This window comes from Odocoileus virginianus, chromosome 4 (assembly GCF_023699985.2).
Source record: "Odocoileus virginianus isolate 20LAN1187 ecotype Illinois chromosome 4, Ovbor_1.2, whole genome shotgun sequence".
NCBI classification, from domain to species: Eukaryota; Metazoa; Chordata; class Mammalia; order Artiodactyla; family Cervidae; genus Odocoileus; species Odocoileus virginianus.
This window is the reverse complement of record NC_069677.1, coordinates 50,069,504-50,090,795: the sequence shown is the minus strand read 5'-3', so window position 1 is coordinate 50,090,795 and position 21,292 is coordinate 50,069,504. Positions and strand designations below refer to the sequence as shown.

Genomic DNA, 21,292 nt, shown 5'->3' with positions numbered 1-21,292 from the left:
AATGCAATCTCCTGGAAGCAGATGTGGGAAGAGTTAGGACCGTTAACAGCCAGCAGTCAAAGCCTATCTGCAGACAGTGTCTGTCCGGGGATTCCTTGCACACTGGAGCCATTTTAGGAAATGCAGACTTTGGGCAGAGCAGACAGCCTTCCTTGATAGGGGCAGGGGATGGGTCTCCTCAGGGACCTTGAGTGCCTGTGGTTACCAAGAAGCTTGCTCCAGCCCAGATTCCCTGAATCCAGGCTCCCTGGGGACCCTCCCTGGTTCAGAAGCTCTGACTTGATTACAGCTTCAACTGAGATGACCTTGTATTTTCCTATCAAAAAGGCACCCCTTTTCACGTCAACATCCCCAGTGTGGGGATCGTTGCCATATCATTTGTCTCACTCCAGGCAGGACCCACCCAGGGAGAAGCCCCAGTTTTCTTTCTAAGGGACCTCCCTAGTTTATCATGGCAAGTGGATTATTTCCTCAATACTGGGTCACTCAGCGTGTGACTCAGAGTTGCTTTTTTTCAGGTCATGCGGTGGAGAAGGAAACGGTGTGGGGAAGCACCAGACCCTTGGCTACCCATTTCCTAAAGCAAGCCTGACCCTGGGGTCATTCAATGGCTTTGGCAGCCTCCTACCTGCCACAGAAGAACTAAAAAGAGAGATGTGTAAAAACCAGATCCTTTCTGTGGGACAACATAAATGCTTTACGAGGTCCTTTTATGGCAGCCACTAATCACTTACTCATCTTTTGCTCAACCCAGGGACGGCCCCCTTCAGCTCAGAAGAAATAGAAGAAAGGCAACTCCCTATAAAACAGGCTTTGGTGGAACCCATGACAGGGAGGGGAAAGTGGTGAGATCATTCCTGGGCAGGGCTTCTCGGGATTGGTGGTAACTTCTAAGATAACTAAGTCTTGGAATCAAGGCCATAGGAACGGCTTCCATCCCATGTGGGAGAAGTCCAGGCTGCCCTATGGATGTCAAGGCTCCTGGCCACTGGCTGTCTGCAGGAAGTCACCTGCGCAGTTGCAGAAGTGAGTTCTCGGGACAAAGGCACCGAGCTGTCAGTGGGGAAGTTTTCTTCGGAGTAGAAGCAGGTACGCAGACAACTGCTAGGTGCGGCCCTTCACATCTCCTGAGCTTTCTAACACTCCTGGCCACCCAGGAGTGATTCGCCAAAGGCAAAGGGCACTTGTGTTACACCAAGGGTCTTCTTCCGCCTTGGGTTCCAGGTCTTCTTGTGCAGCTCCGGGGCCCTGCATCCTTGTCCTCAGAAACTGTGGTCAGAGGGTACCTTACTCCTCAGCCTGATCCTCTCAAGGGCTCAGCGGCTGCCTGACTATGGCCATCACTTCTGGAGTCTGAACTGCAGATTACGCAACAGAATCTTTCCAATGCCCTGATGCCTTGCTCAGAGCTACCATTTACCAAGCATGGATTCTTGCCAAGTGTTTCCATATGTCATCTAACTTAATCTTCACAAGGATCCTGTGCTCAGTTTACGAGAAAGGAACTCTGTTCACGCTGGCCACATCCACCCACACCTGGTTTGAGGTTTGAGGAGACCCAGCTAAAGGTAGAAGACCAGTCCATGTTTGAGCATCCTTATAGCACTTGCTATCTCTTTACAGGTCTGATTTTTCAAATCAAGTTGCTATTTGAAACTCTAGGCCTCCTACTGGGAAAGTGATACCAGGAAGATGGGGGTGCCTTGGGTGTGGCTGGCCTGAGATAGTGAACGACTCATGGCAGGAGCTGTAGGTCATGGGGAATCCCAGATAGCCACACTGGCCATTCAGCGTCTGTTTCCCCAAGAGAAGCTGAAATCTAGGTTCTGGTTTCTGTGTATATAAGGAAACTTCTAGTTTTAAATGTTGGCAATTGATTAAAAACCAAACCAAACAAAACTTGTTTAACCCCCTGAAAGCAAAGTAACACATTTGGGAGCTGCTTTGCAACTTCTAGGTTAGGTTTTCCAAGAGATCTGTTGTTGTTGTTCAGTCGCTAAGTCATGTCCAGTTATTTGTGACCCCATGGACTACAGCACACCAGGCTTCCCTGTCCTTCACTATCTCCTGGAGTTTGCTCAAACTCTTGCCCATTGAGTCGATGATGCCATCCAACCATCTCATCCTTTGTCATCCCCTTCTCCTCCTGCCCTCAATCTTTCCCAGCATCAGGGAGTCACTCTTCACATCAGGTGGCCAAAGTATTGGAGTTTCAGCTTCAGCATCAGTCCTTCCAATAAATATTCAGGACTGATTTCCTTTAGGATTGACTAGTTTGATCTCCTTGCTGTCCAAGGGACTCTCAAGAGTCCTCTCCGGCACCACAGTTCAAAAGAATCAATTCTTAGGTGCTCAGCTTTCTTTATGGTCCCACTCTCACACCCGTACATGACTGCTGGGAAAAACCACAGCTTTGACTATGTGGACTTTTGTTGGCAAAGTGATATCTCTGCTTTTTAATACGCTGTCTAGGTTTGTCATAGCTTTTCTTCCAAGGAGCAAGCATCTTTTAATTTCATGGCTATAATCTCTGCCAGCAGTGATTCTGGAACCCAAGAAAATAAACTCACTGCTTCTACTTTTTTCCCCTTCTATTTGCCATAAAGTGATGGAAGCAGATGCCATGATCTTAGTTTTTTTAATGTTGAGTTTTAAGCCAGCTTATTCCACTCTCCTCTTTCACCCTCATCAAGAGGCTTTTTAGTTCCTCTTCACGTTTTGCATTAAAGTGGTATCATATGCATATCTGAGCTTGTTGAAAAGTATAAATATAAGATAGAACAGGACTCATCATTTTTTTTCATGAGATATACTTTTTATTAGAGTGTAAAAAAAGTCTCCAAAATTCTAAAAATACAAAGTTTTTAAAAATATAAATGCCTAGGTATTTTCATCACTAACTTTATTTTCCAGATTAAGACCACCTTCTATTTATATGGCAATTTACACGGTGCATTAAGATTGAGGCTCTCTTCCCATTCATTGCTCACAAGGCAGCTTTGAAGTTGGCACTGTTACCTGCATGGGTGCAGACAGGGCAGCCGAAGCTGGAAGAGTCCCAGCCACTGACCCGAAGCCGCAGGACCACACATACCCACAGCCTGAAACCCAGCCACGGCTTCCCCACTCTACTGGTCTTTTCATTCAGTAAATCTTGATTTTCAGTTTCTGCCACCAGCACTACTATACCAATAAGTATTATTCATTCCAAGCCATGTAATTTTTTTCCCAAGTCAGCTCCAGCATTAAATAGAAAAGAATTAATAAACACCCCTTTAACCTAGCACTTAGCTTTTTTGTTTAAGAGGTCAATGAGGGAGAAGGTGCTAGCTCTTAACCAAGGTTGGGTGTGTGCTAAGAGTGAGTGGAACAGGGAAACCTGAACCCTCTGCAATTATCTGCAACACTGTGTGGAGCCCTGCGCTGGGCTGCTTTGGGGAAGGAGACTGTAGCCTTCTCCGGAGGGGGGTCCAGCTTTCCTGGAGGGGGCATGAGCTGAGCAAGTCTGACTTCAAACCCTGGTCTGTGTAAATGCTGAATCACAAATTAGGCAACCGGCCTAAATCTGCAAACTGATTTCTCCCCAATACCTTCCTCCATCCGGAAGATGTAACTCAGGCCACTTTGCATCTGGAATTAGTCACCACCAACTAATTTAATCCCTCGCTTATTAATGGCTTATAAACATGGACCCATCTATGTTCCTATAGGACAGGCCTCTACAGATGTTACCTTCAGCAGACCTCAGACTGTATAACTGGTTTCTTCTTACAAGGCCCAAGCCCTCTCTCACTGTCAAGAACATTGAAAAACACTTTTGAACAAAATATAATCTTTTTAATGAGGCAATAGCAGTTATATGTTAAAAACTCTCCTACAATGTTGATGGGAATGCAAATTGGTGCACCTACTGTGGAAAACAGTATGGAGGCTTCTTTAAAACTAAAAATAAAACTGCCAGGTGACCCAGTAATTCCACTGCTGGATATATATCCAAAAAAAAAGCAAAATGCTAATTTGAAAAGATACACGCACCCCAATGTTCATAGCAGCATTATTTACAATTGCCAAGATATGGAAGCAACCTAAATGTTCATTAACAGACAAATGGATAAAGAAAATGTGGTACATACATACAATGGAGTACTGTATTGTGCCATGCTTAGTCACTGTGAGACCGCCATGCACCCCCTGCCAGGCTCCTCTGTCCGTGGGGATTCTCCAGGCAAGAATACTGGAATGGGTTGCCATGCCCTCCTCCAGGGGATTTTCCCAATCCAGGGATCAAACCCAGGTCTACCAGGGAAGCCCAATGAAATACTACTCAGCCATAAAAAAGAATAAAATTTTGCCATTTGTAGCAACATGGATAGACTTGGAGGCCATTATGCTAAGTGGAATAAGTCAAAAGACAAATACTGTATATCTCACTTACATGTGAAATCTATAAGGTACAACAAGCTGGTGAATATAACAAAAAAGAAACAGACTCACATAGAACAAGTCGGTGGGGAGAGGGGAGGAGGAAGGGGCAATGAAGGGGTAGAGGATTAAGAGTACAAACTATTGGGTATAAACTAAGCCAAAGGGATATATTGTACAACATGGGGAATATTGGAAATATCTCATAATAACTACAAATGGAGTGTAACCTTTAAAAATTGTGAATCACTATACTGTACACCTGTAACTTATATAGTATTTTAAACTCCACTTAAAAAAATTTCTTAAGGAATATGTAGAAAGAAAACCAAAGCAAACAATAAAGTAGCAAGTATTTCTTCTATTAGAAAAGCTTTCTGGATGGTGCAAGAGCCCATTGCAGGAACTTCTTACTAGATGGTACAGAGCATCCAGGGCCTAAAGTCTCACCTATTTATCACCTTTGCAACTGTCTGTGGGAGACAACGTGCAGAGAATTTTTATCACAAGGGCTGAGGAACCCCCCAGAAACATCAAAGGGAACCATGGCAAAAGTGTGGAGTCAGGAGGCCTGGTCTGATAGCCAGCCTCGCACCAGCTCACAGTGTAACTGGGGACAACATATTACCTCTCAAGGGTTCCTGGGCTCCTGTCTCTCTGACAAAATGACGTCTAGGGAGAGGAACGCCAGAAGGGAGTAAAAACAGCCATCCAGAAAGCGGCTCCACGTTGACCCTAGGAACCGGGACCCCACATCGTTTCGTGTCCACAAGGGATGCTCACAGCAAGGGAGAAAGCCCCTGAGAAGCAGAGACACCTGGAAGGAGGAAAAGGCACATTTAACCCAAACGAGCATAAAGAATATTGACTTAGGGCTGAACAAGAAGTCATGCGAACTAGATACACTGAGAAAATACAGAATATCCCTGTATTTTCAAGATCCCTGACCAACGAGCCAGACCAGCGTGGAAGCAGCAGTTATAGAGAGCCTTGCTGCAACCAACCAGCTTTTTTTCATTCTCCTGTCTTTCCTTTTGAACGAAAATCAGCGTCACACAGCACTGTCCATCCATTTCCCCAGCACAGGGGTTTCTGAAGAACATGCCTTTGAGGTGCAAGTGCCGTGGGTATAAACATGATCGTCGTGGCAGTACCAGGCTTGGTGACACGCTGATCAGATTCATATTTTTCTACTGCAGCAAATATGCTTCAAGTAATGGAACTTAAGTGCAACACTAACCATGGCCACACTGTTCTTTTATTCCCTAAGAAATAACATTTTCTAAAGTGACAAAGGATGCTGACAAAGGCCCAGCCATGGGGGTAAGAATGACTCAAGTGTCTAAAAGGGCTCTCAGCGTGATTTGCTTACTGTCTCCCTTGGTGTGTGACAGAAAAGTGGGTTGACCTGATGCACTTCCACACCCTGAGGCCTCTGCCAGCCCCGTGGAGCTGCACTCCTGCCAGGGCCCAAGCTGGAGACAGCCTCTGATGGACAGGGCTCCAAAGACAGCACCAGATACCCTGATGGCGCAGAAAAACAGGAAACTTTCTGCTTTTCTTGGTTAAACACATGGAAACCACAGCGTTTGTTTCTTTTTTTTCCCTTGCCCCTCTATTAGGAGAAATACGAATTTCACAAAGTCATTCCCTGTCCACTTGGCAGAAATGTCTATCAAAATTAGACCACAGTCAAGGAGAAGATATCCTACAAGGTATAACCAAGCGACAAGCCTGGAGGACACCCCTGACCCAGGGTTACCGCTCAGGGCTGCAGCTCCATTCAGGAGAAGGCCCGCTGAAGCCTGGGCCCCGGAACCTGTGCACAGGATGTCAAAGGTCACTCCTGAGAGACTCGGCGTTAGCAAACACAGCAGTCAGACCCCTGAGTAAAGCAGAGGAGGGCGGCCCTCAAGGGAAGGAGGGTGATGGGGGTCAGAAGAGCCAGGGCCTGCAGGGGTCATCAGCCCCCTTCAGTGAGCAGTCGGCTTCCCCAGGGCAGTGGCGACTGTTCCCATCTCCAGGGAGATGAGCTTTCCCCAGAGGCAGGGCTATTTCATCAGGCTTTCCCACAGCCCAGAGAGAACACTTCATGAGATCTTCCAAGTCCCTCTGTTCTGATTCCACGTCCATCACAACTATCGCAGTTTCCTAGGCATCCTGATGATGGGCATCTACTGGAAAGGTGTCTTCTTGGGAGGGGTAACTGGCACTCAGCCTCAGGACCTGACCTGTAAGTGAAGCAGAAATTGTAAATGATGTCTAAAGACTGTGAACAACTTTCTGCTCTCTGTCCTCCCAGACACCAGCCTCCTCCCTCCCTCCGTCCCTCCCCCACCAGCCCACAAGGGTCATCCCTTGGCAGCTGAGACAGACAGACAGAAGGGGCCAGGCACCCGGCCAGGGCCTGGGGCCCTGCATGCACCCTGGATGGTCCACCACATTCATGCTGCCCACATTCAGAGCTCAAACCCTGGGAGAGCTCTGAGGAGATCAGCGTTTTAGAGCAATATGGTTGCAGCCGGGTTTATAGCCTAGTTTCTGGTGTGTTTGTTTTGTATGAATTATTGCTCTGATGGCCTGTTCACTCCCAGGGAAGAGATAAAAATCTGGTTTTTGCCCAAAGGGGAGGAGCAGATCCCAAGCACAGTGTCCTCACAAGCGCCATGTCCAGGCTGAGGACAACAGGCAGCCCTGCCCAGCACCTCCAGTCAGCTGCCTCCTTGAGTGGCTCATCATGTGCCTCTCAGAGTTTGCTGAAAGCCACTGAGATTCCTAAAACAAGACAGGATCAGGCCACAGAAAGCAGAGCCCAACCCAGTGATAATGATGGGGAGAAAAATGGCCTCTAAGGGGGAAAGGGGGCAAAGAGGTAAAGTACTATATAATTTAAATACATTTTGGGAGACTTTCCCCGAAACTGACTAGACCAAGACACCACGCTGGTTACATTTTTTCTAAAAAGTCAAAAAAAATTCCTGGAGAAAGGAAGTAACTCTGGTTATGGCCACTCTTTCTTTCAGCTTTATCCCTTAAGCAGAAGCCTCTAAGCAGCAGGTTTGCCACCAACTCCTTCCCCAACTAACAGGGACGTACGACAATGTCTGGAGACAGCTTTAATTGCCACATCCAGGGAACGCTACCAGCATCCAGTGAGGGAGAGATGAGGAATGTTGTCAAACATCCTACAACACATACCACAGCACCCCCACCTCCAACAAAGAATTATCCCATAATGTCAAAGAGTCGCTGCTGAGAAACCCTGCCTTCAGAGGATGATGCTCCTGGTCTCTCACCAGCTCACATGCCACTAAACCCAACAGTGTCGATGAGGGATTCATAACGAGAGAGAGCTCGATGGTGACCGAGAGTACACAGCCAATCCTGGGCCATCAAACACTTTGAACAGGACCAGCGGTCAGCCCTGGTGAGCCACTGCTCTCATCACAAGCATCATCTTCTGAACTCTGTTAAGTAGACGGCGTCTCAGTATGTTTCAGTCAAGTGATTGGTGAAAAGAGTCCCATGAAACCTCTGGCCTCCAAGAGTTTACAGAATGAGCTGGAGAGTAAAGACTAGACATAAAAAGATGAGATGAACAAATAAAGAGAAAAATCGGGTCATGCCAACTGTGCAGGCTAGGAGCTGAGTATATTCTGAGAATAGTGAAGGAGGGTAGAGCTAGTTGAGTGAGCAAGGGGGCACTGAAGGAATGAAAGAGAAGGCCTTTGGGGAGCGTCCATCAGCACCTCCATTTATCCACACTTTCATGAAAGCGTGCACTGCATGCTTCCAGACAGGCAAAGATGCAGAAGACACAGTCCCCATGCCCCTAAGATTCGTACACAAATGCGCAAAATTTTAAATGTCACTCTGAGAGGTACAGCCCCAGATGGTATAGTGTTCGGGGAAGGGGGCGATGCCTGCATGTGACCTGGGCCAGAGCCTGGGTACCTCTGGGGGAAGCTGAACTTGCCTGCCAGCCCCAGACCAGGGACACAGGCTGAGGATTAGTTATCAGGCTGACAAGAATTTCTGTAAAGAATTTCTGACTTAAGATATTTGCTCTGGCTTGTCTTTCGGTCACTCAACAAGACTCTGTGCTTCAGTTTCTCTCTCCTTCCCACTTCCAAGCAATTAAGACCATCATGTTTTCTAGTGTTCATTCTCAGTCATGTCTGACTTTTTGCGACCCATAGACTGTAGCCTGCCAGGCTCCTCTGTCCATGGAGTTTTCCAGACAAGAATACTGGAGTGGGTAGCCATTCCCTTCTCCAAGGTATCTTCCCGACCCCAGGACCGAACCTGGGTCTCCTGTGTCTCCTGCATTGACAGGTAGATTCTTTCACCACTGAGCCAGCTGGGAGGCCTCAGTTAAGGCCACAACTGCTCTTATTGGGAAACACAACCCTGTGACGTTCCATGGAGCCTAGCGGCAAGACCCATCAACGTCGGTGAGGTTCAAGGGATATGTCAGCAGCTCTGACTCACAGGCATCTCTTGTTGCTTATGTGCCTCCGATCTCATTCACTAACAGCAACTCAGAAAACTGCCCAGGCGAAAAGTCACATGCTTTGAAGATGTACTGATGTTTCAACGGCCTAAACATTTTCCAGGACCAAATCTTTACCAAAGCTGCAAACAGGCAGGCAGATGGACTGCCCTGGGAGCTTTCTCCTCTACGGTGAACCCAGAGAAAGGTCAGCAGCCGGACACAGAAAGAGGAGAAGGGTCCTGAATAAACACAGACAGTTTAATCAACCATGAAGAAATCCAAGAGGTGACTGAAAGTGCTTTGTCAGGAAGAGAAGAGAGGCCCCTGCCCTCAGAGAAAGGCGAGGAAGGTTGGAGGTGACTTAGCAGCAGAGATGGCCACGGACCACAGAGGCCACCGCAGAGGCAGTGAGCGCCTGGTGGGCACGTCAGGGAGGAGAGGGGAGGGGTGGAAACCAGCATTTGGGTATTTTCCAAAGAATCAGACAAATAAACGTTCCCTCGAGAGAAAAATGAAAATTTAACTCAGTAAGAAAGGAAGATACTGTTTTTAAAACCACCATAATTACTTAAGAGTTGGTTACTCCTTCAAGCTTATGTCCATCAAGTCTGTCATTTCTGATTCCAGACTCCCGAGGGAATTTAAAACACTGGTTTATTCGAATTACACTGATGTCCTTTACTTGCATCTAAAAAAAAATCAAGGTCAAGCTAGGTTGATGTGAGAAAGAGAATTTAGATGAATGAGGGCTGACACCCAGTCTCTGGCCCTGTAATTACTTCCCTTTGTAAACCTGAATACCCAATCAGATGGATGTCTTCTCCACAGTTTTTGTCATATTTACGGAATACCTTTAAACAATGGAATCTGGAACCTCCAGCAACATCTGCGTCCAAATATATCCAAGCCTGTTTGTTTATGTTTTTAATTGAAAGTCAATTTTAGACCAACTACTCTATGGTATCATTGAAAATGCATATTTTTAGAAAATTCTTGAGAATTTTGCAAACCATTAAAGTAACTTGACATCATACTTTATATTTCTCAGCTGTGATTGCTGTTGGAATGAAATCAAGGGTAGCATTCAAAGATGTCTGCAGCCTGAAAAGGTTTGCATAAGAATTCTGATTCCACTAGAAAACGGTTTCTTTTAGGATGACTACCATTTTCCAATGGCTCATGTAATATGGTTGGTTTGTTTTCATTCCGATTAAAGATGCAATTCATTAAAGAGTCTTTAACTTCATTAAAGTTTTCTGTTAATGTTATCAGGCATTGATGGGGTTCTAATCGGACATTCTCAGCATGCAGGAAAACAGCTTTCAAACACTCTGATTTTGTATGAAGCAATGCTCATTTCTACACAAGGACTTTCATTTTTGTGATCTGGCCTGGTAAAATGTTTATTCCTTTATGTTCAATCTAGTTTGTTTGAGTCACAGGTCTATGGGCCGAATAATATGTATAGAAGGATAATTTGTACAAGAGGGCAGTTGTATTTTTTATATTCAATCCTCAAGGATTAGGAAAATTTTTAACTAATTAAGAATTCCCATCACCAGCAGTTTCTTAACAGGAAATTACTTTTCATGGCATGTGGGAATTATCAAGAACATAATTTTCGCTTGAGATGGTATGTTGGTACACAAGAGGAGTGCTGGACAGGATATCTAGAGGAAGTGATAACTTGCACACGAAGAAATGAGTCGCTATCTTCAAGGCTAGATGACAGGAGACCAGGGCATATTTTCCTCATTTATCTTTTCATTTTTAAAAGTCCTGGAATTCAGGTACATCTTGATTTTTCAGGATAATAAAGAATAGGTGAGGCAGGGAGAGAAAAGACACAAACGGTGAGTAAAATTAGAAAACAAAGGGTTCGTTTTTTTCCTGTTTATCTACCTTTCCGCCGAGCTGTGTGCTTTGGTTACCATGGTCTCGTGGTCACTCATGTCGCAGGTCATTCCATATAAAATCACAGAGACAACGACAGGCAGGAAGAGAGGCGGGCCGAGTTTTCTGAGTAACACACACAGCCCAGGGTGTTGCTGGATGTGAGCCTGGGTGCACCGCTGCCTGACGAGCCCAGCCCTGCAGATGGCCGGCTCACCTTTTCTCCTGCCTCCGCCTGCCCCCTAGTGGACGACGGTGGCACAGCGTGGGAGCCCTCCCGAGGGTCTTTGCGGGGGCTGAGGAACGGCTCCCTGCGAGCTGGCCTCCGCCAGGCACTCCGTCAATTTCCGGGAGAATCAGGGCTCTGCGTGGGATGCTATGACGTGTTCCTAGGACGAACACCGTCATTTCCTGTGTCATTTCCCCCGTTTTCCTCCACCTCTGCCCACCTTGATACCCAGCTAGCCAGCACCTTCCCTTGTGCAATCCCCACATGAGGCATGCTTTTTCTACAGAGGACAAATTACCCCTCCTTTGGGTCCTGCAAACCGCAGAGAACTAACACAGAATGGCAGAATGGCGCCACTGAACTCATTCCCACTGTAGGCGCCCCTTATGTCTCCCATATGTCCCTACACCCATTCATTTATTCATCAGATCCTACTAGATGCCAAGCCCAGTGCCGGGCCTCTGAGACATAGGAGAAAGTGGGCCAAGGTTCCTGGCTGGAGGGGCTCTGGGCGAGAGAAGGGACAGTTCATCCATCAGTCGCCATGTGGTGAGGCTCACACCACTGAAAAGACGACTGCCCTGTGCTGCGGGGCGAAGGCAGTCAGGGCAGAAGCTTTTGGATTTGTCATGGATTCTCATCACAGCAAGGTTAGCCCAACAACTGCTTTGTTCAAATGACTCAGAAAAGTAAATGAGGCTGGCACAGGCCGTCCTGACACCACACACCTCTATAATACCCTGGCCGTGCGTGTTTTCATCTCTGCCCAAGTCACAGTGATCTGACTGTCCCAGCCGGTGCGGATGCTGCTGGGAGGAGGCAGACATTACCACGAGTTCTCTTAGATGACGCATTGCTTGATTTTCCCGCTGTGGCAGCCCTCAGCTCTTGCCAACACTCTGCTCTGCTTTGCTCACTTCAAGCCTCCCTTAATTTTTCTGAGGCCTGGGTTTTCCACATCGCTGATTCACAGAAATGGAAGACCTAGAAAGAAAGGGGAAAAAAAAAAGGTAATTATCTCAAATGAGTCAGGAGCCCTCTTGGACCCTGTGATCTGTGTACAGACTTGCACTGTAAAAGCTGAGGGTAATAATATTGTCATCCGTGTAAGAAAAGCTGGAAGAAAAACAGATTAACATTCTTCTGAATTCCTGGCTCCTGGCAAAAACTAGTAAAGCAAGGATGGATTCTCAGCCAGGGTCTGACAGCTGAATACTTCATCCGGAGGTGAAGGTACCTGTAAAGAACTCCGGAAGAAGACAGGTTCCTGGGACAGGGCCCCTATGTGCTCATCCATCTCTCTCTCTCTCTCTCTCTCTCTCTCTCTCTCTCTCTGATGCAGTAAATGTTTGTGGGATGAAACATTTACTGAAACATTCTAGTCTTGTCAGGCCCTGGAAGAAACACAGACTGAGAAATAAAACCGGCAGGCCCTAGACCCCTCCATTTAAGATTCGTGAACAAGTAAGAGGAAATGACTTGCCTGCTACAAAACTGCTGAGAGATGACGGTCGAGGAAGGATGGGAACCAGCTACGGGAGAGGAGGGGGTAGGGGCACAAACCCCCCGCCCCGCTGGGGGCGCCGCAGCACCTGCAGGCGCCGAGCGAGGCGCCATTGCGCCCCCAGCGGAGAAGGATGGAGGTGCATGTCGGCCGCGGGCCGCGCCAGGGTCTGCGCTGGGGTTGCAGGGACACAGACACGTGGAGCTCCTGAGAAAGGGCCCCCGTGATATTGCTGGCCCCAGCACCGCCCTCCCCACCTCCCTGCAAAGGAGAGCTGGCTCGAGCCGCCAGGGAGGCGGAGCTGGTGTGGCTGCCTGAGTGGAAGAGGTAAGAAGGCAGAAGCCAAGACCTCCGGGAACTGACCCCAAATCCTTCCTTTTCCCTGAGGCGGTGGTGGCCTGGGCTAAGGGAAGTGACACAGAGCTATAAATGTTGTGCACTTCTGCAAATTTCGTATTCGTCTAAAGAAACTGGTACATTCAAATTATCCTTCTATGCCCTAGCTTTGGGTTCCATTAAATCCTCATACTTCCTGCATTTCTGTTTTTCTTCCATGTACCCTTAATAGCACCCAAAATTCATTCATTTCAGGTCAACAAATACTGACTGAATGCCCACTCTTTGCTGGGTCATGCTGGGTACCATGAACACAATGTCAGCAACAATAGACACGGTCCCTGCCCTCATGGAACTTACAGGATAGAAAAGGAGATGACCTTGATCAAATAATCACACAAATTAACACAGCATTGCGATGTGTGGTTATTTGATCAATTAACATCGCAATGCTGTGTTAATTTGTGTGATTATTTGGTCAAGGTCATCGCCTTTTCTATTGTATAAGTACTAAGGGGTTTGATTTAATAAGGGATGTCAGGGGAATCTCTGAGGAATTGGTGAGTGACATGAAATCTGAAGGAATGAGATTAACTAGGGCAAGAGGGTCTGTGCCTCTCTGTGGTGGGATGGCACTTGTGCCTTCAAGGTCGTGAAAGAGGTGAGTGTGAACAGAGCACAGAGACGGATGGGTACCGGATGTAGGACAAGGCTGGACTCCAGCCAGGCCATGCAGAGGGAGCCACTGAAGTGTGTAAGTGGACAGGCGATGGGGTCAAATGTGCACTTTAGAAAGATTGCTCTGGCTGCAAGAGCTTGGAAAGAAGAGTTTTCGGAAAGGGTCACAGGTGAATGTCATGAGACCAGTGAAGAAGCTGTTACAGGTAAATTCAAGACTAGGAGGAGCCATGGAGGAGAGAAAGGGGGAAGATCCTAATTAGGAGCACAGCTGTCAGGATGTGGCGATGAAGTAGATAGGCTTACAATGTATTCCACACCTACACCATCTTCCAACAACCTCCCCTGCAGTGAGCCCTCTCTTCATGGGCTAGATTGCCACCTAAGATAAAAATACAACTTGCCCTTCTTCCAGATTTGTCCCTAAAGATGCCTTTGTGGTTTCTTTCTGGCCTCCTCTAAAAATGAAGGGAAGGAAGGTCTGTGATGCCTGGAACATATCAAAGGTCATGGGTTGAAATGACAACAACTCAGATTACAGGACTGTCAACTCCCATGACCTTAACTGAGGGCTGAGGGGTTGATAGCAGACCAAGAGAGCTTTACAACACTGCATGCTGCTACCGCATTGGGTCTGCTGATTGAGTACTTAACATTCATGTACTGTCCAGTTAAAGTATTCTTCTACCGCATGCTTGAGAATGCTGTGTAGGATTTCTGCATTAGCTGGGGGTGGAACTAGCTACCACGTGTCCTCCTCTACCTAAGACCCTTGCTTCTGCAAAACAGCCGTGGATCTGTTCCAGGAATGGCACTTTATCACTGTGCTATGCTAGGTACCAGGAACTGGCAGATGAATAAACGCCTCCTGCCCTCCAGGAGCTGCTGCCTGGCAGGTCTGCCAATCAGGACCACACTGCGTGGGTGCCACAGCACAGGTGGAGGATGGGGACAGGCGCTCTGCCTGGAGGGGTTGGGAAGGTTTTCCAGAAGACATATCTGAGCCAAATGTCAAGGGATGAGCAGGAATTTACATGGACAACAGGTGACAGGTTATTTCAGGCAGAGGAAGCAACTCACATAAAGACACAAAGATACCAAGAGTAAGATGTGGCCGAGAAGCAGGCCCAGAGGTGATGGTAGGGGCTGTAGCTAGAGGTGACACTGGAGACAGACCTCTGGTGGGGTCACTGGAAGCTCCTAACTACCTGCTTAAGGGAATATTAGTATTAATACTAGTGTTTCTCTTTTATAACAAATTACTCCAAAACTTAGGTGCATAAAACAACAAACACATATTATCTCTCGGTTTCTGTGGGTGAGGAACCTTGGCATAGCTTAGTGATCCTCTCACTCAGCAGGCTCACAGGCTGCAGTCAGGGCACCAGCCAGGGCTGCGGTCTTCTCAAAGTTCCACAAGGGAGGCTGGTCCTCCAGGCTCACTCACATGGCTGTTGGTCAGCCTCAGGTCCTCACTGTCTCCTGGCTGAGACATCAGTTCCTTAACACATGGGCCTCTCCACAGGGAAGCTCCCAACATGGGCAGTTGGCAAAGAGATAGAAGGAGAGAGAGAGAGAAGAAGAGAGGGAGAGGGCTGGTGGGGAGGAGAAGGAGAGGCGGGGGAAAGACATCTTTTGTAATCTAATCTCAAAAACTGGCATCTCATCACTTTTGTCATCTTCTGTTTGTTTAGAGGGTCACTAGGTCCAGCCCACATGAGAAGGCAGTTCACACAGGGAGTGAATACTAGTAGGTGGTGATCACTGGGCTGTTTTAGAGGCTGCCCACGACACACACCATAGCTGTTTTGGGCATGATCACAGCATTATCTCATTCTGCATAAATTATAGAGAAAGGCGTATAACTTCACTGCATATTAGTTTGTTTTTGTCGATGGGTACACTCTGGTCCTCAGGAGCCCTGAAGAACAATGTGCTTCATTTCACATCTCTCCGCAAGGATTTATACAACCCACTTGGCATTCACACTGTTATTATTAGATGGATTCAGCCCAAAGCTGCCTGTGTGGGTAGAGATAGGTGGGAAGGTAGGGAGGCAGAGAAAGGAAGTGATCAGGACCCCAAATTGAATACAGAAAAAGGTTACACGCCAACTGGAAATTAGAAATGAATCTGAGTGGAACTAAGCATCGAGGTTGACAGCTCATATGCATGATGCCAACTTGCCACAACTTGGCAGTGCCCTTGGTTTTCCCACACGGCACTGAAAATAGCTAGCATTCATCCTGAGGGAGTGCTCTAAAATAAGTAACTACTGGGAGCTATACCTCACTGCTCATTCAAGCTAGAAGCAGTCTGCAATTATTTTGCTGAAATTAGATACAAATCAAGTTGCCACTTCCGGAACCCTTTCTCCAGTACTATATCACAGGGAAAGGACACTGAATTTTGAACTCGGATATTTTAGATTTCTTAAAAATAAATGTGATAGCTGACAGGATACCCACAAAGGCATATTATTGATACTAATCTCTTGTGAAACCTAATCTTTTCAGGAGCCTGATTTTCTGATTTTTCAGACCTAGGGTAAGCTGCTATGGACACACAGTGACCACCCACTACAGATGACTGAAGGGGAGGATCACACTTGAATAGCCTGTGTGGCACCATCACTAAGTCTATCAAGGACAGAAGAGACAGGACTAGCGTAGAACTGTCTGCTGAAATGGATATGGATGGTTCTGCTCCCACTTTTTTTTGGTGATCTGAAAGCTCTCAGAATCTTCATCCATTTGGATATAGAAAATCTACCATGTTTTTAAAAGCAAACCAGAATAAACACACATGCAAACAAATAATAATAATGATCATTTGGGGGATCTCCTCTTAACCTCGGCTGAAAAGTACCTGGCATACAGATATTGTGGGTGTTTGGGGGGTTTTCTGCTATGAAAGAACTCCTGAACTGTATTATCTCCTTAATAAAAACACCACCTTCTTTTTTAAAGAATTTTTTATGTGGACTATTTTTAAGGTTTTTATTGAGTTTGTTATAATACTGCTTCTGTTTTATGGCCACAAGGCATGTGGGATCTTAGCTCCCCGACCAGGAATTGAACCTGTACCCCCTGCATTGGAAAGTGAAGTCTTAGCCACTGGACCACCAAGGCTAAAACACCATCTTCTTTGAGCTTCCGTTGGACGAAGTGGATGAATGTCTAAGAGCCCAGCTGTGCTGGAACCTAGAAGGCTGTTGTCCTGCAGCGGTGGATGCTTCCCCACAACTTTGACTTCCAACTTCCCTTTGCAGAAGGCAAAGACTACTTTCTTCTTATTGTTGCAGACAGTAGTCACAGCTGAAGCATGATCAGTCTCCTCCCACCCACCCCACATATCCCCACCCTTTATCCTTATCGTGATCTGGTGAATCTTAGAAGTGACCAATGAAAGAAAGAGCTCCAGGTAAACTTTCCTCCCTGGGGAAGGGGTTGTGTTTTGTTTTTGTCTCCATAATTCTTAAACAAAAACTTCTGAAAGGTCCACTAAGCAAACCCTTAAGATGGTGACCCTTTACAATCTGATTTCAATATTAGGGGTTATTTCATGCTTTGGTTAAATTTTGACATTATATTCAACGTCTCTTTCTCCAGATTTCTTAGGGCTTGGGGAGAAAATGAAGCTCAGTGGAATCAAAGTAAACTGAATGGTCTGACATGAACTGCTGTCCGCAGCGGTTCCCCATGCAGCTTGCGGCTGTCTCCCACAGCATGTCTCCTGGGAGTGGTGAGCTCACCACATATTTACTCTGACAGAAGCAGCACAGACAGTCTCTGCCTGCCTCAGGTCAGCCCAACATTCAAAGCAACCACCCTTTGTGGACATCTTTCTGCCTTCCCAGAACTTAGCTCGGCCTAAAAAAATCCCTTTCTGAAGAAGCAGGCCTTTCAGGACAGAGTCATACACCAAAAGTGACGACCTGAACGGACTCCTAGTAGGAGGGCTGCTCCTCTGTCTCCTCCAGACCACTGACCCAACCTCCGAGAGGCCGTCCCGTGATCCCTGAGTGGGGAAAGGAGGCTCAGATCCGTAACCCCGGGCTTGGACATTCAAGAGATGGCCAGCAAGAAGAGAGGGGGCTGAGGGGACCAACAGGGGCAAATTCAGAACGTTGAGATTCTCATCTATTTTCACCATTTAGGAAATTTTTTTATTAGCATCCTTTTTCCTTTTCTGATTTCAAAGTCATAAGTAATGCTTAACCTCTTGGAAGTTAATTCTGGGGAGTTAGAATCTGCAGGGGGAAGAGGAGTAAGATCACAGGATGAGTAGGGAAGAGGCTGCTCCCTGTTCTCTCCCCAAGTCCTCTCCCCTCTGGCTCCCACCTCCCCAACACACACAGACACACACACAGACACAGACACACACACGTGTTCCCTCCGTAAGTCCTCTCCCCTATTGCTCCCACCTCCCCCAACACACACACACACACACACACACACACACGTGTGTACACACACACACGTGTACACACACAGAGGGTCTGTTACACACACACACACACCCTCTCCATCTCCATGTCACACACACACACACGTGTACACACGGGGTCTGTTACACACACAGGGTCTGTTACACACACACACACACACACACACAGCCCTCTCCGTCTCCATGTCTCCTCCAGTATAAAAATAGCTGTCCAGGGTCTGTTACTTACACACACACACCCTCTCCATCTCCATGTCTCTCTCTCTCACACACACACACACCCTCTCCATCTCCACGTCACACACACACACCCTCTCCGTCTCCATGTCTCCTCCAGGGTCTGTTACACACACACACACACACACCCCTCCATCTCCATGTCACACACACACACGTGTACACACACACGTGTACACACACCCCTCTCCCACACGTGTACACACACGTGTACACACACCCCTCTCCGTCACACACACACACACACCCTCTCCGTCACACACACACACACACACACACCCTCTCCGTCTCCACATCTCCTCCCATATATAAACAGCTGTCCAGGGTCTGTTACACACACACACGTGTACACACACATGTGTACACACACACCCTCTCCGTCTCCACGTCTCCTCCCATATATAAACAGCTGTCCAGGGTCTGTTACACACACACACGTGTACACACACACATGTACACACACACCCTCTCCGTCTCCACGTCTCCTCCAGTATATAAGCAGCTGTCCAGGGTCTGTTACACACACACGTGTACACACACACGTGTACACACAGACGTGTACACACACCCCTCTCCATCACACACACACACACACACACCCTCTCCGTCACACACACACACACACCCCCTCTCCGTCTCCATGTCTCCTCCCGTATATAAGCAGCTGTCCAGGGTCTGTTACACACATACACACGTGTACACACACACGTGTACACACACACCCTCTCCGTCTCCATATCTCCTCCAGTATATAAGCAGCTGTCCAGGGTCTGTTAAACACACACACGTGTACACACACACGTGTACACACACACCCTCTCCGTCTCCACGTCTCCTCCCGTATATAAACAGCTGTCCAGGGTCTGTTACACACACACACGTGTACACACACATGTATACACACACACACCCCCTCTCCATCTCCATGTCTCCTCCCGTATATAAACAGCTGTCCAGGGTCTGTTACACACACACGTGTACACACACACACACACACACACACTCTGTCTCCACGTCTCCTCCAGTATATAAGCAGCTGTCCAGGGTCTGTTGCACACACACACGTGTACACACACACCCTCTCCGTCTCCACGTCTCCTCCAGTATATAAGCAGCTGTCCAGGGTCTGTTACACACACGTGTACACACAGACGTGTACACACAGACGTGTACACACACACCCTCTCCGTCTCCACGTCTCCTCCAGTATATAAACAGCTGTCCAGGGTCTGTTACACACACACGTGTACACACACACCCTCTCCGTCTCCACGTCTCCTCCAGTATATAAACAGCTGTCCAGGGTCTGTTACACACACACGTGTACACACACACCCTCTCCGTCTCCACGTCTCCTCCCGTATATAAACAGCTGTCCAGGGTCTGTTACACACACACACGTGTACACACACACCCTCTCCGTCTCCACGTCTCCTCCAGTATATAAACAGCTGTCCAGGGTCTGTTACACACACACGTGTACACACACACCCTCTCCGTCTCCACGTCTCCTCCCGTATATAAACAGCTGTCCAGGGTCTGTTACACACACACGTGTACACACACACACACACCCTCTCCGTCTCCACGTCTCCTCCCGTATATAAACAGCTGTCCAGGCTCTGTTACACACACACGTGTACACACACACACACGCACACTCTGTCTCCATGTCTCCTCCAGTATATAAGCAGCTGTCCAGGGTCTGTTACACACACACACGTGTACACACACACGTGTACACACACCCCCTCTCCGTCTCCACGTCTCCTCCCGTATATAAACAGCTGTCCAGGCTCTGTTACTCATCCCCAAGCAGCAGTGAAGAGTGGGCCTCCCTGCGGCGCCTGCTGCCCTTTCGGAGCGTAGACTATCAGGGGATGCCTCACACCGCCCATTCCCCGCGCCTAGTTGGATAAATGTCCTCGGTGACCTCAGACGGCTTTATTTTAATCAGCAGTACGGGTTTTTGAAAGTCCTCCCCGGCCTTCCCAGCCGGCGGGGCCCTCCCCTCGTCCACGCGCGCACCGCGGCGCCAGGGAGCGCCTCCATCTGTGCCGGAAAGAACCGCCTCTCCGTGCCGCCCGGCACGTCCAGCGCGCGGGCGCGGACGCGGGAACACGCTCTTCCGCAGGGGAACAGCGTTCCAGGGGTCTTGGGGAGGCTATGGCCTTTCCTAACGAGGGCAGGCGCCTCCCCAGTGGGCCCCGGCTCATTCCTGGCAGGATCACCCCATCCCTACCTGGGGCGCTGATTCCCCCGAGCCGGGGAGGGAGTCACCCTGCCCCGGGCGCCGGCGGGCTGGCCACCAAGGCTGGCGCATGCGCAGAGAGGGGCCGAGGCGCTCGCGGGCTCGGCGCCAGGGCGCATGCGTCAGCGGTGGGGCGGCGGGGTCCCTGCAGAGAACCCAGGCCCTTTGGTCCGGCTGTCCGTCTAGGTTCCTGGCAACGTGCTGGGGACACGGCACAATTGGAGAAGACTCACAGAAGGCTCAAGGTCCTTTGAAGGCCGTTTGCCTCGTGCCTCCATTTTACAGATGAGAAAACTGAGGTCCAGGGAAGTGTTGGGAATCGCCTGATGCTGCGATTGTGAATTCTGCAAGCAGGGACCAGATCCAGCTCTCACTGTCGTGGTTTAGGCACGCGTTCACTGAGCGTTTATCTAGCGCCTGAATTTACCGTGTCCTAAATGTATGTATGGTATGGAAGATAACCACAAACACATCAGAAGCAGTGAAACCGTGGCCATCGGAGACTTGGGCATAGAGCGACACAGTCCTGGGTTTAATTTGCCGCTTTGCTTGCTGGATGGTCTGGGGAAGCAGTTAACCTCTCTCAGCCCGTTTTCTTGTCTGCAAAACAGAGATTTTTTTTTAAAAAGGCCCTACCTAAGGTCACAGGGCTTAAGTGAGATGAGGTGCACATTGCTTAGCATGTAGCCTGCACTTGTAAGTCACTCAAACAAATATTCTTGCAATGTTTTGAGAAGTCAAAAGTGCTAGGCTCACAGGTGTTCCTGAGACAATCACCGTTCTCATTTCCAGACAGAA

At 48.1% G+C, this 21,292-nt stretch overlaps 2 long non-coding RNA genes across 2 annotated transcripts; both read right to left on the bottom strand.

Moving 5' to 3' along the window:
- Positions 1–2,793: 2,793 nt before the first annotated feature.
- LOC139034762 (uncharacterized) lies at positions 2,794–11,165 on the bottom strand. The gene is made up of 2 exons (XR_011487306.1): positions 10,820–11,165; positions 2,794–6,653 (listed from the first exon to the last, which is right to left on the bottom strand). It is a non-coding gene; the product is annotated as an uncharacterized lncRNA (long non-coding RNA).
- A 525-nt stretch (positions 11,166–11,690) lies between these two features.
- On the bottom strand, positions 11,691–20,563 carry LOC139034763 (uncharacterized). Its single transcript, XR_011487307.1, has 2 exons — positions 20,486–20,563; positions 11,691–12,023 (listed from the first exon to the last, which is right to left on the bottom strand). It is a non-coding gene; the product is annotated as an uncharacterized lncRNA (long non-coding RNA).
- Positions 20,564–21,292: the final 729 nt, after the last annotated feature.